At 35.6% G+C, this 17,182-nt stretch overlaps 1 protein-coding gene across 10 annotated transcripts in view; it reads left to right on the top strand.

Moving 5' to 3' along the window:
- The window catches only part of GPHN (gephyrin), a 538,037-nt gene that overhangs the window by 165,743 nt on the left and 355,112 nt on the right, over window positions 1–17,182 (top strand). The gene's annotated exons all lie outside the window — the stretch shown is intronic.

The raw sequence follows: 17,182 nt of genomic DNA on the forward strand, positions 1-17,182 counted from the left end.
TTTTCCAGTCCTGTGGCCACTGCTGAGTTTTCCAAATTTGCTGGCATATTGAGTGCAGCACTTTCACAGCATCATCTTTTAGGATTTTAAATAGCTCAGCTGGAATTCCATCACCTCCATTATCTTTGTTTGTAGTAACGCTTCCTAAGGCCTGCTTGACCTCACACTCCAGGATGTCTGATTCTAGATGAGTGACCGTACCATCCTGGTTATCTTAATCATTAAGACCTTTTTTGTATAGTTCTTCTGTATATTCTTGCCACCTCTTCTTAATATCTTCTTCTGTTAGGTCCTTGCTGTTTCTGTCCTTTATTGTGTCCATCTTTGCATGAAGTCTTCTCTTGGTATCTCCAGTTTTCTTGAAGAGATCTCTAGTCTTTCCCATTCTTTTGTTTTCCTTTCATTCTTTGCGTTGTTCACTGAGGTGAACAGTCTCTGCTTACTCTTCTCTGGAACTTTGCATTCATTTGCATATATATTTCCCTTTCTCATTTGCCTCTCATTTCTCTTCTTTTCTCAGTTCTTTGTAAGGCTTCCTCAGACAACCACTTTGTCTTCTTGCCTTTCTTTTTGGGGGGATGGTTTTGGTCACTGCCTCCTGTACCGTGTTACAAACTTCAGTCCGTACTTCTTCAGGCATTGTGTGTACCATATCTAATCTCTTGAATCTGTTTGTCACCTGCACTGTGTAATCATAAGGGATTTAATTTTGGTCATACCTGAATGGGCTAGTGTTTTTCCCTAGTTTCTTCAATTTAAGCCTGAATTTTCCAGTAAGGAGCTTATGATCTGCATCAGAGTCACCTTCAGGTCTTGTTTTTGCTGACTATATAGAGCTTCTTCATCTTTTGGTCAAAGAAAATAATCAATCTGATTTTGGTGTTGACCATCCAGTGATGTCCATGTGTAGACTTGTGTGTTGTATTGTTGGAAGCAGGTATTTCCTATGACCAGTGTGTCTTGGGAAAACTCTATTAGCCTTTGCCCTGCTTCGTTTTGTATTCTAAGGCCAAACTTGCCTGTTATTCCAGATATCTGTTGATTTCCTACTTTTGTATTCCAGTCTCCTGTGATGAAAAGGACATCTTTTTTCATCATTAAAGTGTTAATTCTAGCAGGTCTTACAGGTCTTAATAGATCTGTTCAACTGCAGCTTTTTCAGCAATAGTCGTTGGGACTAGACTTGGATTACTCTGATATTGAATGGATTGCCTTGGAAACGAACCAAGACCATTCTGACATTTCCTAGATGGTACCCATGTACTGCATTTTGGACTGTTTTGTTGACAGAGGGATTCTTGCTGACAGTAACAGATACAAGGTCATCTGAGTTAAATTCACCCATTCCTATTAATTTTAGTTCACTGATTCTTAAGATGTCTGTGTTTACTCGTTCCATCTCCTGCTTGACCATGTCATATTTACCTCGATTCATGGACCTAATGTTCCAGATTCCTATGCAGCATTGTTCTTTACAGCATCAGACTTAACTTTCACCACCAGACACCTCCACACCTCAGTGTCATTTCTACTTATGCCGCTGGGCATAAGTAGCATCTTCATTCTTTCTGGGGCTATTTCTCTGCTCTTCCCCAGTAGCATATTGAATAAATTCTGACCGGAAGGGCTCATTTTCCAGTGTTATATCTTTTTGCCTTTTTATGCTGTTGATGGGGTTCTCCAGGCAAGAATACTAGAGTGGTTTGCTATTCCCTCCTCCAGTGGACCACACACATAGTGTACAATCCAGTGGTTTATGTCTTGGTCTCTTCTTTATCCCTAATCTCAGAAGATTGTCTAATACATGGTAAGTATTAATATTTGCTCAAAAATATTTGTTGAATATATTCATGAATTTGAATGTTTAACTTCTAAATTAACTTTAAAAGTACTTATGGGGAATTTGTAGGTTTAGTTGGAGTGTTCATTGCCTGTTTGCATGTCAGTATTTAACAGTTAACATTTAGTGCTTATTTAGAAATTATAAAAAAAAGATGATGGTCTTTTTCTCTTTTACAAGCAAACTATGTGGAGTTTAGATAAAGCAAATGATTTGCTGCAAGGACATATAGATTTATACGTGACCAGATTCTGGATTGGAATCATTAGCTTTTAGTGTCTCTTGGATTCTTATATTAACTTTGTATCATATACCCATATGTTCATTAACTAAAGGATAGTTGCAAAATTAAAGTCTATATAATTATCATTAAGATACACAAATAAATAAATGAGTACTTTGGATTATTTCACATGTGCTGAAAATAATAGTCGTCTTTGATAATGAGCATGAATTTTCATAAATTTAGGTTATGTTCATTTAAATTTGAATTACTTAAAAGAAAACAGAGTGGACCTATTTCTAAATTAATTCTGAAAAGCAGAAATAGAATTACATGGCAGTTAATGAAGAAGGAGCACACAGTGGTCTTTGAATTACCTAAATTAGTTATTTTATTGCTTGTTCTACAAATACTTGAGTTCAGCTCATTAAATTTTCTAGTATTTCTTTACAACTAATGCAATCAGCAATAATACAAGGAGTGAAAGAAGATGAAAACCAAGTAGAGCAGGATGTTTTGTTGAGAGTGTGTGCATGTGAAATGAGGGTGAGAGATTTGGGAAAAGCCATGATAATATGAAAAGATAGAACTTACTGGTACTTTCTATTTGGACTGATAGAATCTCTGAGAACTGGAGAACTAGAGATATTCATTATAGAGGATCATCTTTTTTGAAAGAATATGTCAATCTTATCTTAATGAGTAAGACAGTATGCAAAACTATGTATGCAGGCTTATATAAAAAAGGGAATATTTATATTTATCTCTTCGTGTGCATTGCTTTAATATGCATATAGGGACATATAGGAAGCTGGTATATCAGGGTAGGGAGGAAGATTTTACTCTGTGCTTTTCTTTGATTTTTTAATGATTTGAATGTATTATTTATTCTAAATAAAATTTGAATGAAAAATAATTTTCTTAAAACAAATTTTTCTACACGATGAGAGAAAACTGTAATCAAATTAAATTTCTGATTTCATGATTTTCAGTTGAATCTTCTCTGAGAGTTCTGTTTTGAATTGGTTGTTAGCAGTTTTGATATCAGCCATTGTGGTCCTCTAAATCTACTGTACTGTACTTGATAATAATGAAAATGTTTAAAATTTGTTCTTTTTCTTTACCTTTTCTTAATAGCTGTTATTTTATTCAGTTCTGCCGGTGAACTAAATCCTTTATTCATCTTCATGTTAAGAATATGTTTAGTTCCTTTAATTGCATGAAGCCTATCATTTTATAGGTTTCATAATAAAATTATTCATTTTATTTCATATCAGAAATGAAGTTATTGGACTTTTTTAGCTTTATTGAGATATAATTGATATAATAAAAATTGCACACATTTAATATATGCATTTTGATTAGTTTGGGCAACCACCATAATCATGGTAGTAAATATATCCATTTCCCCAAACTTCTGTTTTCTGTTGTCGTTGTTGTTTGGTAAGAACACTTAATATGAAATCTGTCTTCTTAACACATTTTAATAAATGCCATATAGCTAACTGTCGGAGAAGGCAATGGCACCCCACTCCAGTACTCTTACCTGGAAAATCCCATGGATGGAGGAGCCTGGTGGGCTGCAGTCCATGGGGTTGCTAAGAGTCAGACACGACTGAGTGACTTTACTTTCACTTTTCACTTTCATGCATTGGAGAAGGAAATGGCAACCCACTCCAGTGTTCTTGCCTGGAGAATCCCAGGGACAGGGGAGCCTGGTGAGCTGCCGCCTATGGGGTCGCACAGAGTCGGACATGACTGAAGTGACTTAGCAGCAGCAGCAGCAGCTAACTGTAGATATATGATGTACAGTAGATCTCTAGAACTTATCCTGTATAAAGAGACTTTATATCCATTGGAAAATAGTTTCTCATTTCTTTTACTGCCAGCCCTTGGCAACCGCCATTCTATTTTCTGCTTCTGTAACATTGACTATGTCAGATACCTTATGTAAGTGGAATCATGTAGTATTTTCCTGGGATCATGTAGTATTTTCCTTTTGTGACTGCCTTATTTCATTTAGCATAATATCCTCTAGGCTTATTCATATTGTTTAAAATGTCAGGAATTCTTTGCTTGTTAAGGCTGAATAATATTTCCATGTATGTGTGTACCATGTTTTCCATTTATTAGTTGATTGATATTTGAATTGCTTCCATATCTTGGCTATTGTATGCAGCAGTGAACATGGTATAAATATATCTTCAAGATCCTGATTTCATTTCTTTAGGATATGTACCCAGAAGTGTGATTGCTGGATCATATGGTAGTTTTGTTAATATTTTAAGGAACCTCCATACTGTTTTCCAGTGTGGGCACACTATTCTACATCCCCCCCCCCAGCATAATATAAGGGTTATCTTTTCTCCAGACTCTGGCCAGCACTTGCTAGCTCTTGGTTTTTTAAAGTAGCCCTCCTAACAGGTATGAAATGGTATGTCATTGTGATTTTGATCTCCATTTCCCTGTTGGTTAGTGATGCTGAACATCATTAGTGATGATGAGTGATGTAAATGCCTAGTAGCCATGTGTATGTCTTGTTCTTTGGCAAGTCCTTTGCTTGCTTTTTAATTGGCTTATCATTATCATCATTACTATTATTTTGTTTTCTTGGGGGTTCTTAAATATCTTTTAATACTAACCTCTTATCAGATAGATGGTTTTCAGATAGAATACCTTTCACTCTACAGATTATTTCCTTTACTATGCAAAATATTTTTAGTAATATAGTCCCTCCCACTTGTCTATATTTTGTATTTGATGCCTGTGTTCCTGGTGTCAAATCCAAGAAATAGTGGCCAAGACACATGTCAAGAAGTATTCTCTTATGTTTTCTCCTTGGAGTTTCCAGTTTCAGATCTTACATTTAAGTTTAATTTTGAAGGTTTCTTTTTTGTATATGGTATAAGATAGAGATCCAGTTTCATTCCTTTGTATGTGGAAATCAAGTATTTCCAAAATCATTTATTGAAGATTCTATCCTTTGCCATTTAATGTTCTTAGCACTCTTGTAAAAGAATAGTTGAGTGGATGTATGTTGATTTATTTCTGTAGTGTCTTTTCTGTTCCATAGATCTATGTGTCTGTTTTAATGCCAGTGTCATACTGCTTCAGTACTTTAGCCCTGTAATATATTTTGAAACCAGGAAGTGTGATATTAATACCTTTCTTTTTCTTTACTGAGATTGCTTTTGTTACTTGTGGGTTTTGATGAAAGTGAAAGTGGAGAGTGAAAAAGTTGGCTTAAAGCTCAACATTCAGAAAACGAAGATCATGGCATCCGGTCCCACCACTTCATGGGAAATAGATGGGGAAACAGTGGAAACAGTGTCAGACTTCATTTTTCTGGGCTCCAAAATCACTACAGATGGTGACTGCAGCCATGAAATTAAAAGACGCTTACTCCTTGGAAGGAAAGTTATGACCAACCTAGATAGCATATTCAAAAGCAGAGACATTACTTTGCCAACAAAGGTTCATCTAGTCAAGGCTATGGTTTTTCCTGTGGTCATGTATGGATGTGAGAGTTGGACTGTGAAGAAGGCTGAGCGCCGAAGAATTGATGCTTTTGAACTGTGGTGTTGGAGAAGACTCTTGAGAGTCCCTTGGACTGCAAGGAGATCCAACCAGTCCATTCTGAAGGAGATCAGCCCTGGGATCTCTTTGGAAGGAATGATGCTGAAGCTGAAACTCCAGTACTTTGGCCACCTAATGCGAAGAGTTGACTCATTGGAAAAGACTGATGCTGGGAAGGATTGGGGGCAGGAGGAGAAGGGGACGACAGAGGATGAGATGGCTGGATGGCATTACTGACTCGATGGACATGAGTCTGAGTGAACTCTGGGAGTTGGTGATGGACAGGGAGGCCTGGCGTGCTGCGATTCATGGGGTCGCAAAGAGTCGGACATGACTGAGCGACTGATCTGATCTGATCTGATTAATTTTAGCATTGTTTTTCTTTTCATGTAAAAAATGCCATTTGGATTTTTGTACAGTTCAGTTCAGTTGCTCAGTTGTGTCCGACTCTTTGTGACCCCATGATCTGCAGCATGCCAGGCTTCCCTGTCCATCACCAACAACCAGAGTCTACCCAAACCCATGTCTATTGAGTCAGTGATTCCATCCAACCATCTCATCCTCTGTCGTCCCCTTCTCCTCCTGCCCTCAGTCTTTCCCAACATCAGGGTCTTTTCAAATGAATCAGTTCTTCTCATCAGGTGGCCAAAGTATTGGAGTTTCAGCTTCAACATCAGTCCTTCCAATGAATATTCAGGACTGGTCTCCTTTAGGATGGACTGGTTGGATCTCCTTGCAGTCCCAGGGACTCTCAAGAGTCTTCTCCAACACTACAGTTCAAAAGCATCAATTCTTTGGCACTCAGCTTTCTTCACAGTCCAACTCTCATATCCATACATGACTACTGGAAAAACCATAGCCTTGACTAGACAGACCTTTGTTGACAAAGTAAAGTCTCTGCTTTTTAATATGCTGTCTAGGTTGGTCATAACTTTCCTTCCAAGGAGTAAGCATCTTTCAATTTCATGGCTGCAATCACCATCTGCAGTGATTTTGGAGCCCCCAAAAATAAAGTCAGGCACTGTTTCCCCATCTATTTGCCATGAAGTTGATGGGACTGGATGCCATGATAGGAATTGTATTTAATCTGTACATTGCTTTGGGTAGGATGGACATTTTAACAATGTTAAGTTTTCCCATCCATGATCACATAATTTCTTTTCATTTACTTGTGTCTTTTGAAATTTCTTTCAGCAAGATTTTGTATTTTTTACTGTATAAGTTAGTTACATTTTTGTAAGTTTATTTCTAGATATTTTGTGTTTTTTTAATACTATTGTAAGTGGAATTATTTTCTTAATTTCCTTTTCAGATAGTTCATTGTTAGTGGTTAGAAATGCAACTGAATTTTACTTGTTGATTTTGTTTGCTGCAACTTGACTGAACTCATTAATTGTTTCTATCAAGTGTGTGTGTGTGTGTATTTTTTAGAGTTTTTCATGTATAACTTTATGTTATGGACACACATAGTGTCATATTTCCTTTCCAGTTTGGATGTCTTTTATTTCTTTTTCTTGCCTAATTACTGCGGTTAGGATTTCCACTACTACATTTAATAGAAGTGGTGAGAGTAGATATCCTGTCTTGTTCCTGATCTTAGAGAAAAAGCTCTCAGTTTTTCACTACTGAGTATGACATTAGCTCTGGACTTTCACATATGGCTTTATTTTGTTTAGATATATTCCTTCTAAAAATAGTTTGTTAAATGTTTTATCATGAAAACATGATAAATTTTGTAAGTACTTTTTCTGTATCTATTGAGATGATCTGTGGTTTTTATCTTTTTATTCTGTTAAATGTAATGAATAATATTAATTGATTTGGATATGCTGAACCATGCTTGCATCCTAGGGGAACGTCTCACTAAATTATAACATGATCCTTTTATTGTGCGGGTGAATTCAGTTTGCTAGAATTTTATTGAAAATTTTTGCATTTCTGTTTTTAGATATCATTTTTTTTCTACTTATTTTGGCTTCCACTATCCTTGTACAGTCCCTTATCACATTTGGTTGGGAGTATTTTACTGTCTTACTTCTCTGTGTTTAATCTGTCACTAATTAGATCATTTTGCATGCTCCTCTTATAAAAGTTTTTTCCATACTAAAGACATTGCTGGAGAAGAAGGAATTTAGAGGGGAAAGAAACATTAGTTAGAGGTAAGTTTTGAGGAAATTCTAGGGAGAAAGAAGAGATATTGCAGTTAAATGAGATATGACACTCTTCCTAAAAGACTGGCAAAAAGACCTTTTAAGAAATTTTGCTATGTGCAGGTAGTATGCTGTGTAACTCCTTCATTCACATATTTTAGATTTAAAGTAATTTTGCTCATATTTTGTCATATATGTGAATTTTTTCTCGTATATGTGGGAAATATATAAAATATGTTAATATAAAGTAAAATATAGTAGCATTGTATGCATTATATAGTAAATATGCAAATATATCATATATACATATATGATATCTAAGAATACATATATATCCATTATATATAATATACATAATTATATATGTTTGTGTCTCTATCAAGATTATAAAGTTCATGGAATCAAAAACCATCACTTTGTATCTGACATATAACCCCGAATATTGCTAAAGTAAGTTTTTATTGTTTACTCTTCTAATCTTTGTGTTACAGAGTGCATCTTTCCATATGTTTGTGTCATCTTCCATTTATTTTATCAGTTTCTTAGAGTTTTCCAAGTGCAGGTCTTTTACCTCCTTAGGTGGGATTATTCCTAGGCATTTTATTCTTTTTGATGCAATTTTAAATAGGATGGTTTCCATAATTTCTGTTAGTTTATAGAAATGCAACTGATTTTTGTATGTTAATTTTATATCCTGCAACTTTACTAAATTCATTGATGACCTCTAGTGGTTTTTGGTGGCATCTTTTAAGATTTTCTTAGTAGAGTATCATGCCATCTGTAAACAGTGACAGTTTGACTTTTTTCTTTCCTGTTTGAATTTCTTTTCTTCCATTTGTCTGATTGTTGTGGCTAAGACTTCCATACTGTGTTGATTAAAAGTGGCAAGAGTGGTCATCCCTGTACCTCATCTTAGAGGAAATGCTTTCAGCTTTTCACCGTTGACTATGATGTTAGCTGTGGGCTTGTCATATATGGCCTTTATTACGTTGAGGTATGTCCCCTCTATGTCCACTTTCTCGAGTTTTTTATTATAAATGTATGTTGAATTTTATTGAATGCCTTTTTTTGCATCTATTGAGCTGATCATCTGGTATTTTTTCCCTTCAACTTGTTGATACCATGAGTCACATTGATTTGTGGGACTGAACCTTCTTTGCCTCTTTGGGGTAAATCCCACTTTATCATGATGTGCTCTTCTTCTTATGTGTTATTGGAGTTGGGTTTGCCTGTATTTGGTTAAGGATTTTTGCACCTGTATTCTTCAGTAATGTTGACCTATAATTTTTTTTCTGTGATATCTTTTTCTAGTTTTGGTATCAGGGTGCTGCTAGTCTTTACAGTTGGAAGCATTTCTTCTTTTGCAACTTTTTTGAAATACTTTGAGAAGTATAGGTATTAACTCTTCTCTAAATGTTTGGTGGAATTCACCTGTGAAACCATTGGGTCCTGCACTTTTGTTTGTTGAGAGTTTTAAATTACTGATTCAGTTTCATTAATGGTAAGTGCTCTGATCATATTTTTCATTTCTCCCTGGTTTAATCTATACAGTCCATTAAATTCTCCAAGCCAGAATACTGGAGTGGGTAACTATTCCCTTCTCCAGGAGATCTTCCCAACCCAGGGATCGAACCCAGGTCTCCTGCACTGCAGGCAGATTCTTTACTATCTGAGCCACCAGGAAACCTGGTTTAATCTTGGGAGATTATATATTTCTAGGAATTTGTCTATTTACTCTAGCTTGCCCATTTTATTGTCATATACTTGTTTATAGTCTTTTATGATCCTTTGTATTTCTAGGTGTTGGTTGTAACTTCTTTTTCATTTCTCATTTTATTGATTTGGTCTCCCCTTTTTTTATTGATGAGTCTGGCTAATGATTTATCAATTTTGTTTATCTTTTCAAAGATCTGGATCTTAGATTCATTCACCTTTTCTACTGTTTTTTAGTCTCTATTTCATTTATTTCTGTTCTGATCTTTTTGAAATCTTTTTTTCCACTAGCTTTGGATTTTGTTTGTTCTCCTTTTTCTAGTTCCTGGAGGTGTAAATTTAGGTTCTTTATTTGAGATTTTTCTTTTTTCCTGAGGTAAGCTTTGTAATTGCTATAAACGTTTCTCTTAAAACTACTTTTGCTGCATCATATAGATTTTGGATTTTTGTGTTTTCATTTTCATTTGTCTTTAGATATTTCTTTATTTTTCTTTTTGATTTCTTCAGTGATTCATTGATTGTTTAGTCACATATGTTTTAGTATCCATATATGTGTTTTGTAGGCTTTTTGTTGTTGTTGTTGTTGTTAATTTCTAATCGCATAACATTGTTGGAACAGATAATTGATAGGATTGAAATTTTCTTAAATTTGCCTAGCTGTGATCTATCCTGGAGAAAGTTCCATGTGCACTTGAAAACCAGTATTCTCCTGCTTTTGAGTGAGATGTGTGTATATATATATATATATATGTATGTATGTATGTATGGTTGAACTCCATCCGGTCTGATGTGGCATTTAAGGCCAGTGTTTTGTTTTGTTTTCTTTTGTTCATTTATTGTCTGGGTGATCTTTCCATTGATCTCAGTGGGATGTCGAAGTTCCCTGCTATTATTGTATTACTTTCAGTTTTTCTTTTTATGTCTGTTAATATTTGCTTTATATATATAGGCGCTCCTATCTTGAGTGCATGTGTTACATCTGTTTCTTGGATTGGTCCCTTGATCATTAAATGTCTATCCCAGTGCAGAGTCTGACCTGCTGGTGTGTAGATTGCATCTTTAGGCTGCAGGGCTGTGATTTTTTGTGGCTGGTGTCTACCCTTGGATGGGTCAGGCTGATACCAGTGCTAGAGCAGGCTTGCTGGAGGGTGGAGCCATCATATTCTGAGGCTAGTGCCTGCCCACTGGTAGACGAAACCAGGTCCTGGAGTTTTATTGGAGGGCCCTGTGCGTCCTGGTTCTAGTGTTTGTGCACTTGTTTGTGGGAATAGGCTCTGGGCTCTCTGGTGGGTAGGACTGTGTCCAGGGGAAACTGAAGGCTCAGAGGCCCTTAAGGCAGCCTGTCTGCTGGTGGACACGGCTGTGTCATTGCCTATTTAATTGCTTGGCCTGAAATGTCTTAGTGATGGCTCCTACAACTTATTGAGCCAGAGCACAGTCTAGATCCTGCTAGAGGGAGGATTTCAAAATGGTTCTTGCTAGCAGTAGTGTCTACGTGGTAGAATCAGCTACCAATAATGGTTGCTGCCAGTGTCTGGGTCCCCGGGCTGGGCTATGGTTGCCTCCTACCTCTCAAGGAGACTCTTCAAGATAAATAAGTAGATCTGAACTGGGCTTCTTCCAAATTAGTGCTTCTGCCCTGGATCCGAGAGCTTATTAGATTTTGAGTGCTCCCTTAAGAGTGAAGTCTCTATTCACCCAGCCTTTTGGGACTTTTGAAAATAATCCCTACTGGCCTTCAGTGCCAAATGCTTTGGGGGCCTCTTCTTCCTGGTACAAGACCCATGGCCTGGAAAGCCCAACATGGGTCTTGGACCCTTCACTCCATTGGAAGAATCTTTGCATTTCTAATTGTTCTTCAGTTCGTAGGTCACTCACTGTGTTATTGGAATTGACTGTATTGTGACTCTGCCCCTCCTCCATGTCTCCTTGTCGTTCCTTCTTTATATCTTTGTTTTCAATCTTTTCTAGTAGGTTCTGGTCTTTTAAACCAATGGTTGTTGATTTTAGTTGTAATTTTGCTGTGCCTATTAGAGGAGGTGAGCTCAGTGTCTTTTTTACTCTGCCATATTTGCCAACATTAGAAATGAATTATATATGAGCATTTGAAATAGAAGTTTATTAGAATTCTTTACTTTAGCTGAGTTTTAGTTTTAACAAGGAAAATGTGTAACTAAATAAATCTGATCTAATAGATAAATTTTGAATTTTTATTTTTTAACCTACTATAAGGAAATGAAAAGATTTCTAACAACAAAAATAGTTTAGAGGAGAAACTTTATATTACTGGAATGCTCTCAGTTGACAACATCCATTTTTCCTTTCCAATTAGAATAGCTGGACATGGCAGAGCTGCTACAGGTTTATTTTTGAAATTGTAACAGATGGTTACCATTATTCTTCCTTAAAACAGTAAATGAAGAGACCAGACATTAGAAAGTAAATTTATTCAGTGATTTACTCACATGTTTTTGTTTCATGAATAGTGACAATATGAGACTTTAGCTTAATGGGGGAAATCAATTGCCATTATAAAAGTATATCTATTATCTTACATAAATGTTTTGGTCAGATACTTAAACACCATGCTTTTAAAATAGTTTTTGAAAGAATCTTCATAACTTCAGAGAAATCATATGGTTTAAACTGTAGAAATGTATTTTTCTTTGTTGTTTTCTTCATTAAACTTTCCTTTTTTTTCTCTCAGTGTGGTTTTCCCTTTTATTGCCTATTTCTTTCCCTTTATCACCTTGGATAAATTTAGCTTTGTGTCAGTTTTTCTAGCTTTTGAGTAGTTCATTGTATCAGTCAAAATTCAACCAGGAAAAAAGCAGGAAGTGATTTACTCGGATTAGCAGTTTACAGATGTGTTGAAAGGGTAGAATGAAAGGCAAGTAAGACCTTTGGAAGGAATGATGCTAAAGCTGAAACTCCAATACTTTGGCCACCTCATGCAAAGAGTTGACTCATTGGAAAAGACTCTGATGCTGGGAGGGATTGGGGGCAGGAGGAGAAGGGGACGACAGAGGATGAGATGGCTGGATGGCATCACTGACTCAATGGACCTGAGTCTGAGTGAACTTCGGGACTTGGTGATGGACAGGGAGGCCTGGCGTGCTGCAATTCATGGGGTCGCGAAGAGTTGGACACGACTGAGCAACTGAACTGAAGACCTTTGCTAGACCTTGGTTTCACTGCTAACATTTAAGGAGTCAGGAAAGTGAAGTAACTTCAGAAATTATATATAGATGGTTATGGTTGCCTCCATTTCCAAATGTGTGATTTGTACAAAAACACCTAGAAAGAAATGTTACTGAGTTAGCAAAAAATTTGACACTATAGTAAAATATAGAAGGGGGATATGCTTAATTTTTGAGAGGAAAGTTAGCTCTATAAATTCTGTTAATGGCCTGGGATGGCATTTTTTTTTTAATGCATCATATTCCATGTGGCTGTTTCTCACCTTTTTCTTAACGAGTCTATATATTGTATCTCTCTTTGAAGTCACCAAATTCTTACTGCCTCATGGCACTCAATCCCAGTCTTATTGTGCAGTGTTTTTCTTTTTTTTAAACCATGAAGTACTGAAGGAAAACCAAATAGGCCACATTTAGAGGATGGAATTATTGAATGTACGTGAGAAAGAATAGGAAACATATTCAAGTACTGGGAAAAATAAAAAGTAAAGGAGAGTATCTTCAGATTCTTATATTACTTTCCAGATTACCATTTGTTGGTCACTTTTAAGTTCTCCACTGGAGGTTGAGAAGAAACAATAATAGTTTCATAGAAAGTGAAAAGGGCAAATACTCAAAATTTCAAAAAAATCACTAATCTGGAAAGCTGTGTGACTTGTCTGTTACAGTGTGCCAGTGATACATATATCTTTTCATAGAAATCCTAGAGTTCCCCTTTTAGGTACTTCCATCTTTGTCACTCTAACCTCATACAAGGTTCTCTTTAGGAGAAAAGATTTATTTCATTTATTTCAGAATGAAATCCTTAGAATACTGATGATTCTAAGTATTCAAGTGCTATAGTTATAAGTGCTTGAAGAATGTTTATGTGCATGATTATGACCAGAAATTCATTAACCATGACAATGAGTGAAGAGAGAACAACAAGAAAAGGGTTGTACCTTTTTTGAGTGAGATTTTGAACATAAGCCAACATTCAGAAAATCATTAGAACTGCAAAGTGAGAATTTTAAAGCCTAATACATTTTTTCTTTTAATTATCTAGAGATCAAACAGTTTAGTCTTTCCCCATTTATTTCCCCATAAAAAATCTCAAGTAAAGCTTTCTTTCCCTGAAGAAGTATGTGACCTGCTCCAAAGAGAGGGAAATATTCACATTGTACTATAACATGAAAAATAAATAAAACTTAAATCACTGAAATTTGGGGTTGATGTATATAGAATCTAGTGTTACTCTAGCTCTGTGTTGTCCAGATACGGTAGCCATTAGCTACGTGTGGTTATTTAAATATATTAATGTAAAATATTTTGGTTTCTCAGTCATATGCATTCATATTAAGTACTCAACACTCACATATAATTGGTGGCTATAGTATTTGACTGTACAGATAGACTGTTTCCATCTTCACAGAAAGTTCTATTGCACAGATCCACTCTAATACACTGTTATAAGCACCTGCGTTTGTGGTTCCTGATTTAGGACCCGAAACAAAGAGAAACATAATATTCTTGTCAATTATAAATGATTATACATGATTATTCGGTAGGGATAAAACACTATTAACATTTGTATGACAGTCATAAGTTAAGAAATACTTTCATATGTTATCTAATTTGATCTCCTAAACCAACTTTTTGAAGTTGGTAAGCACAAATTTCACCCTTCATCCTTAAGAGCACTTTCCATCAACAGACTTTCTTATTGTGAAGGTGAAGCTTAATATAAAAAAACACACAGCACAGAAGTACCAATAAGTACCTTTTTTTTACTTCTTCATCTTATGGCTTCATTTTCCCTTAAGACCTTGGAGATTGTTGCTTCCACATAGTAGAGGAGAGAAAATTCTACTCTTTCCAGCCTGGAAGTCAAAAAAGATCACTCTGCTCACATTCAGTTATTGAAAACTTGTTACGTGGTCATATCTGGATCCAAGGAACTGGAAAATATAGTCTCTGGCTGGGCAACCACTATGCAGCAATATATTTGACGGTATGGTGAGAGGGACACACATTTTTGATGTTCGATTTTGTCACAAAAGACTAGGCAGGTAATACACAAGAGTGAAGTGGGCCAGATGTCAGTGCAGATGTGTTCACTCTGTGTATGTGTGGGCAGTGGGCAGAGCTGTGGCATGCCCTGTACATGGACAAGTGCTGTTCGTTATCAGCTAGCGTCGTCCTGTCCTAACGTGCCAGATCTTTTAGTTTTACGGTTTTCAATGAAAATCTGAAACTCCTGTTTTAATATCCCTAGTTTTGAAAGATTATAAATTAAACAGCTGTAAACATTCATGTATAAATTTTTCTATAAAACAAGTATCATGTTTAACTTTTAAGAAATTGTGAAATTGTTTTCCTAAGCTGCTGTACCGCCTTACATTCCCACCAACAATATATGAGAGTTCTAATTGCTCTGTGTCTGACGTTTGCCCATCAGTATCTTTTATTTTAGCCATTCTGAGAGGTATGTAGTGGTATCTCTTAATGGTTTTCACTTCCCTCTCATATTGGCTAATGATTTTGAACATTTTTTCCTATACTTATTTGTCATATGTATATCAACTTTGGTCAAGTTTTCATTCAGATCTTTTACTTATTTTTGATTGAGTTGTTTGCTTTTTTCCTGTTGAATATTGAGAGTTCTTTATATATTCTTATATAAAGATATATATATATATAAAGCTTATATATAGATATAAAGAAATATATAAAGCTTATGTAAAGATATATATAAGCCCTTTGTTGGATTTGTGAGTTGCCAACATGTTTTCTCAATCTGTAGCTTTTCTTTTCATTTTCTTAAGTGTGTTCCATAGAGCAAAAATTCTCAATTTTGATGAACTCTTTGCCAAATTCAGTCACTAAGTTTTTTTTCCTGTATTTTCTTATAAAATTTTATAATTTTGCATTTAATTTTTTTATAAGGTGTGAAGTTGAAATCAGATTTCATTGACTTGCATATGGATATTCAGTTGTTCTAATACTATTTGTGGAGAAGAAAATAGAATTTTGTAGGCTGCCAGGAAGGAAGATATTTCTTAACTTCTATATTTTCACTAGGAAACTTCCTGTAATGGTTTCTCATTTCCATTGTTATAGCAAGTTCATTTGCTATAATGTGTTGAAAATTGCCTAATTTTAATCAAGATTGTGTATGTTTACTAATGCTTATCATAGTGATTTCTAGCTATACTATTCCTTTCCCATACCATTAGATTATGACTGTAAGCCTGTAACCAAATTCCTAGAATTCAGTGTGGTGGTGTTTACTTGCTCAGTCGTGTCTGACTCTGTGACCCCATGGACTGTAGCCTGCCAGGCTCCTCTGTCCATGGGGTTTCCCAAACAAGAATACTGGAGTGAGTTGCCATTTCCTTCTCCAGTGAGCTTCCTACCCAGGAATTGAACCAGGGTCTCCTGCATTGGCAGATGGATTCTTTACCACTGGGTCACCCAAAAAGGTTTTATCTGCTAGCAAACATTTCTAAAAGGCAATCAAAAAGAATTTAGAAGCAAATGTTTTAATGCTTGAAATGTGTAAACTGTATAGTTATTTCAGATATTATGTACAGAACTGTTCTAACACAAATCTTCCCCAAATCATTCAAAAATCAGTTACCAACAAATAATTATTGAGCATTCATTTTCTAGGAATTGGGTTCTGCAGAAGATAAAAAGACAATATATAGTTTTAATGTCCTCAGAAATTCTACACTCAAGTTGACATAGAGTAAAATCTGGACCTGCAAACTCAAATATCTTCAGTTTCCGGAGAAGTATTGTAAACTTTTTAAGTTCCAGATATAAGAAAATAGGGAAAGAGAGTTAGGAACTTTGTTAGCTTAGAGAGTTCATTCATGATAAAAGGCATTCACACAAACAGCCATACATGCAGATGTCCAAAGAAATCACCTTAAAAGATTGACTTCAGTCTAGGCTGTAAGTTTGCAACCCAGCCTCTGACTGTGAGGATCTGCCTTTAGGTGTCCGGAAGGACTCTGAATTCGAAAGGATTGCCCTTACAAACAGTTACGTGCATGTGTACATACACTTGGCTTTCTTTGGTTAAAAAGCAGATTTTTCAAATTTCTCATTGGCTTTATATGTAAGTAGTGTGTTTGTGTGTGTGAATGTGTGTTCATGTTCTTATGTATTTACTGTGGTGAATATCGTAGTCCTTTTATTCTCTCCTACATTTTCTGATTGATCGTTATTGATATTTCAGTTTTGCTTGTTAACCTTCCAGCTCTCATTTATTCTACTAAGCTCTTATGTGTGAATTTAACTATAGCTGAAGATTGTATGCTTTCCTGACTTTTTAGTGAGAATGTTTCTGACGTCTCACCATTTAGTATAATGTTAATTTTGATTTATTGTATTAATACATCCCCTTTGGAAATTTCCTTCTATTCCTAATTTACTTGAATTTTTAGATTTTGCTTATTTAAATCAGGAGTTGATATAGAATTTTATCAAGTACTTT

The sequence above is a fragment of the Bos indicus genome, chromosome 10 (genome assembly GCF_029378745.1).
Source record: "Bos indicus isolate NIAB-ARS_2022 breed Sahiwal x Tharparkar chromosome 10, NIAB-ARS_B.indTharparkar_mat_pri_1.0, whole genome shotgun sequence".
Lineage (NCBI taxonomy): Eukaryota > Metazoa > Chordata > Mammalia > Artiodactyla > Bovidae > Bos > Bos indicus.